Here is a 6,000-nt window from a genome sequence, read left to right on the forward strand (position 1 = left end):
GGCAGATATGTGCCCTCTTCACAGTAGTAATGCTCACATGTGCCCCCTCACAGTAATAATGGCAGATATGTGCCCTATTCACAGTAGTAATGCTCACACGTGCCCCCCTTACAGTAATAATGGCCAGATATGTGCCCTCTTCAGAGTAGTAATGCTCACACGTGCCCCTCTCAGTAATAATGGCCAGATATGTGCCCTCTTCATAGTAGTAATACTCACACGTATCCCCTCTCAGTAATAATGGCCAGATATGTGCCCTCTTCACAGTAGTAATGCTCACATGTACCCCTCACAGTAATAATGGCAGATATGTGCCCTCTTCACAGTAGTAATGCTCACACGTATCCCCTCACAGTAATAATGGCAGATATGTGCCCTCTTCACAGTAGTAATGCTCACACGTGCCCCTCACAGTAATAATGGCAGCTATGTGCCCTCTTCACAGTAGTAATGCTCACACATGCCCCTCACAGTAATAATGGCAGATATGTGCCCTCTTCACAGTAGTAATGCTTACACGTGCCCCCTCACAGTAATTGTAACGGATCCGCTTCCGTTAATGGACGCTTCCTAGCTTGCGCCGAGGACCACAAGCACCGCACTGGACACCACAGCCACCGCAGACTCCACAACCGCCGTAGCTTAACTGGAGCCGCGCCGTCTTCCTTCCACCCTGAATGAACCTCCAGCATTCAGGACCGTGTGGGAAAGATCTCTCCTCCAGGGAATATGCAGAGCATAGCAATCCCCAGCGTGATGCAGCAATTCCCTCCAATAACGAGACAAGGCTGCGTTTTGAAGGGTTAGCAAAACATGAACTGAACCGAACTCTTTATTGAGGGCTACCCGCCCGTATTTATGCAGGTCCCCACAATGCATCATGGTTTCCTCCTCTCTGCCCTGGCGACACCCGAAGTGCAATTCAATTATCTCCCAGGACAAAGGGAGATCACCAATACACATGTGGGAACAATAGGAGAGGAATCCCCACCCGAATACACAAAATCCTCCCTTCTGTCTGGGATATAATTATGGATTAACATAACTATCACAGACAGTAAAAATACAGTTTTTAAACATACACTGTAACTTTAAAACCATACATTCCATCTCCATAAAAATTACATATTTAAACTCAGCATACATCAAACATAAACACTCCCAAAAATCACACAAATCCCTCCAGCGGATCAAAAGTTAAGTGAAGTCCTTTATGACCGACCGCAAGCACAATTTCCTGCCCAAAACAGTTCCATAGATTTGGGCTGTGTGCGGTCGGTCAATTTCATGCAGAAAAACGACTCCCCATCTTCGAACGGGACTTAGTCTCTGGAGCTTGAAAGTTCAGTATGGAAGAAGGTAATATGTCCCGGGGCCATAGTCGTAGGGCAGGAGGCTAGCCATAAGTCCTCTACAATGCCCAGTGGCAAATGGCAGTTTGTCACACATCTCCCTTTTGGGGGGAAGACTAACCAGGCACCTGACCTTCTGTCGGTCAGTGCCTCCGTTAGTCGATCCACCAACCCACAGTAACCAAATGCCCGAGTAGCCCACCCACAACAAACAGGTACAAGGGTGACCCACCCACAAGAAACAGTTACTGCACCTGGGTATTTTGCTGTGGTGATGGGGCAACATGCTGTGGGGACTTGAGGGAGGGCAGAGGCCGACTGCACTCTGCCCAGCCGCCAGCTCTTCTGCTGGGGTGCTGAGACCATAGTCCGGCTCAGTAGCCAGAGGAACATGGGAGTCAGTAGGGGTTAACATCGCCTCTGTTAACCCTGAGGCCACGTTAGGAGTTAACTGGGGAGGGGAATTTGTACTTACCCCCTCCTCCTGTTGTCCTGGTGAGGGTAGTGGGGGATCTGGACAGGCTGTCCCGCATCCCGGTATGTCAGGCGCAGAGACCACGGTCCCATCTGGGCGCTGGGTGTCTCCCCTTGTTAGGGTAAGCTGCCGCTGGGGAGAGAGGGTGCTGCGCTCCTCTCCCTGAAACACAGGCTGCCGCTGGGGAGGAAGGACGACACCTTCAGCTCCCTGGGGTACACACTGCCGCTGGGGGAAAAGGACGACACCTTCGGCCCCCTGGGGTACACACTGCCGCTGAGGAGGAAGGAGGGCACCTTCAGCTCCCTGTAACACCCACTGCCGCTGGGGAGGAAGGACGACACCTTCAGTTCCCTGGGGTTTACACTGCCGCTGGGGGGGAAGGACGACATCTTCGGCTCCCTGGGGTACACACTGCCGCTGGGGGGGAAGGACGACACCTTCGGCCCCCTGGGGTACACACTGTCGCTGGGGGGGAAGGACGACACCTTCGGCCCCCTGGGGTACACACTGCCACTGGGGGGGAAGGGCGACACCTTCGGCCCCCTGGGGTTCACACTGCCGCTGGGGGGGAAGGACGAAACCTTCGGCCCCCTGGGGTACACACTGCCACTGGGGGGGAAAGACGACACCTTCGGCCCCCTGGGGTACACACTGCCGCTGGGGGGGAAGGACGACACCTTCGGCCCCCTGGGGTACACACTGCCGCTGGGGGAGAAGGACGACACCTTTGGCCCCCTGGGGTACACACTGCCGCTGGGGGGGAAGGACGACACCTTCGGCCCCCTGGGGTACACACTGCCGCTGGGGGGGAAGGACGACACCTTCGGCCCCCTGTAACTCACGTTTTTGCTGGGGCGCAGGGACGGAATACTTTGCTATCTCTGCCCGATATTCTGCTTCCTGCTGCAGATACTCCGCCAGTTCTCTCCTCACTTCCGGTACCAGTTCCTCTGTTAGGTAGGGCCCGTAGATAGCCAACCGCCTCTTCAGCATAGCGTCAAACCGTACGTGGCTATACCAATACTCCAGCTCTGCTTGGTGTTTCCAGGATGCTGCTCCTCGCACTAGGGAAGCCATCCCACTGCTGCCACCAATGTAACGGATCCGCTTCCGTTAATGGACGCTTCCTAGCTTGCGCCGAGAACCACAAGCACCGCACTGGACACCACAGCCACCGCAGACTCCACAACCACCGTAGCTTAACTGGAGCCGCCCCGTCTTCCTTCCACCCTGAATGAACCTCCAGCATTCAGGACCGTGTGGGAAAGATCTCTCCTCCAGGGAATATGCAGAGCATAGCAATCCCCAGCGTGACACAGCAATTCCCTCCAATAACGAGACGAGGCTGCATTTTGAAGGGTTAGCAAAACATGAACTGAACCGAACTCTTTATTGAGGGCTACCCGCCCGTATTTATGCAGGTCCCCACAATGCATCATGGTTTCCTCCTCTCTGCCCTGGCGACACCCGAAGTGCAATTCAATTATCTCCCAGGACAAAGGGAGATCACCAATACACATGTGGGAACAATAGGAGAGGAATCCCCACCCGAATACACAAAATCCTCCCTTCTGTCTGGGATATAATTATGGATTAACATAACTATCACAGACAGTAAAAATACAGTTTTTAAACATACACTGTAACTTTAAAACCATACATTCCATCTCCATAAAAATTACATATTTAAACTCAGCATACATCAAACATAAACACTCCCAAAAATCACACAAATCCCTCCGGCGGATCAAAAGTTAAGTGAAGTCCTTTATGACCGACCGCAAGCACAATTTCCTGCCCAAAACAGTTCCATAGATTTGGGCTGTGTGCGGTCGGTCAATTTCATGCAGAAAAACGACTAAGTCCCATCTTCGAACGGGACTTAGTCTCTGGAGCTTGAAAGTTCAGTATGGAAGAAGTAATATGTCCCGGGGCCATAGTCGTAGGGCAGGAGGCTAGCCATAAGTCCTCTACAATGCCCAGTGGCAAATGGCAGTTTGTCACAGTAATAATGGCAGATATGTGCCCTCTTCACAGTAGTAATGCTCACACGTGTCCCCTTCACAGGAATGTAAAAAATAAATAGATCAGTAAATACTCACCTAGTTCCTTTGATGACCTGCGCTCCCAGGAGCAGGATACCGTCACACATTAAGCTGCTGGTCTGTGTCTCCAGCAGTGGGATGTTAGACTGCATCACGCAGCTGAGAGCAACTTCGCTGAACGGCGGAGCAGACGGCTCCCTGCTTCACCGCTACAGGCAGTCTATGCACCCTGTGAATGCAGAGACAGCTGAGAGTGGGACATACCGCAGCCGTTCCTGGGCAGTGGGGCAGTCACTATAATTAGGGACTGTCCTGCCAGATCTGGGATGGTTTGGAGGTATGCATACAAGTTCTCTATACTGCATATATAGAGCAAATCTATATGTCTGCCTGGTCATACTTTTTTAAAGGGAACTTGTCACCTCAAAAACGCATATAAAACGGCCAGCATTACCTCATAGTAGCCCCCAGTCTGTTAATAATCATATGTTTGATCCGTTAGTCTGATGCTCCATAGGTTCAAAGAACAATGTTTTAAGCGCCCTCAGCTTGAAGTCAACCGGGCAGCTTCTGCCTTGCTTCAAGTCAAGGTAAGCACGCCCCCTAACCGTCCCCTCTTTTGTTAGATTGACAGCCTGCAGTGTGGCTGGTTCGCTCAAGTATCGCGCATGCGCAGTGCCCCGCTGGAACCCGGCTAACAGCGGCAGTCGGAGACAGGAGCGCACCTTACCAAGGAGCACCCTGCGCATGCGTGAGACTTATGCAATCCCGGCCACACTGCAGACGGTCAATCAAACAAAAGAGGGGGCGGTTAGGGGGCATGCTTACCTTGACTTGAAGCAAGGCAGAAGCTGCCCGCTTGACTTCAAGCTGAGGGCGCTTAAAACATTGTTTTTTGAACCTATGGTGCATCAGACTAACGGATCAAACATATGATTATTAACAGACTGGGGGCTACTATGAGGTAATGCTGGCCGTTTTATATGCGTTTTTGAGGTGACAAGTTCCCTTTAAGTTGTGCCCCATCACCATCTAGTGGCTGCTATGTGAAACTACACCTAAATAGGGGCCTAATTTCTTGAGGAGTAGTTCACATACCATGGAACTCCAATTTAATGCAAAATATTTCTTTCTTTATTAAATTTTAAAGGAGCTCCAAACAAAAAAAAAGTGTTGGCACCCAACTGGAAGCAGCTGTAGAAAATGGCAGAAGGGAAGAAACGTAAAGTCGATTCTGAGTGCAGGAATTTTCACGAGAAGTGGACAAATTTGTACTTTTTTGTGCAACACGACAAAAAGCCTTTATGCCTCATTTGTAAGGAGACTGTTGGTGTTCAAGGAGCAAACGCAAGATAACTTATGACCAATATGTTGGTGTGTGCCATGAACAGAAAATTGCTTAGCATTGGATTAACAAAAATGTTCAACAAAAAGAGAAAAGAAAATGAAGCAGCCATTCGTGAAAGTTTTCGGGTGGCTGTGTGAAAAAGTGCATCTTGGCTGTAGTGGAAGAATTATGCCCAAAAAAAGAGTGCTATTGAAGCTGTTAGGCTACTTTCACACTTGCGTTTGGAGCGGATCCGTCTGGTGTCTGCACAGACGGATCTGCTCCTATAATGCAAACGCTTGCATCCGTTCAGAACGGATCCGTCTGCATAACTGGTTTTTAGAGATCTGATTTTTCACTTTGTGAAAACTCAGATCCGACAGTATATTCTAACACAGAGGCGTTCCCATGGTGATGGGGACGCTTCAAGTTAGAATATACTAAAAGAACTGTGTACATGACTGCCCCCTGCTGCCTGGCAGCACCCAATCTCTTACAGGGGGCTGTGATCCGCACAATTATTGTGCGAATCATAGCCCCCTGTAAGAGATCAGGTGCTGCCAGGCAGGAGGGGACAGACCCCCTCCCTCCCCTGTATTAAATGTGACCAGTGCGGCCCCCCTCCCTCTATATTCATTGGTGGCCAGTGCGGCCCCCCTCCCTCCCTCCCCAGTATTAAATGTGACCAGTGCGGCCCCCCCTCCCTCTATATTCATTGGTGGCCAGTGCGGCCCCCCCTCCCTCCCCAGTATTAAATGTGACCAGTGCGGCCCCCCTCCCTCTATATTCATTGGTGGC

This window comes from Bufo bufo, chromosome 8 (assembly GCF_905171765.1).
Source record: "Bufo bufo chromosome 8, aBufBuf1.1, whole genome shotgun sequence".
NCBI classification, from domain to species: Eukaryota; Metazoa; Chordata; class Amphibia; order Anura; family Bufonidae; genus Bufo; species Bufo bufo.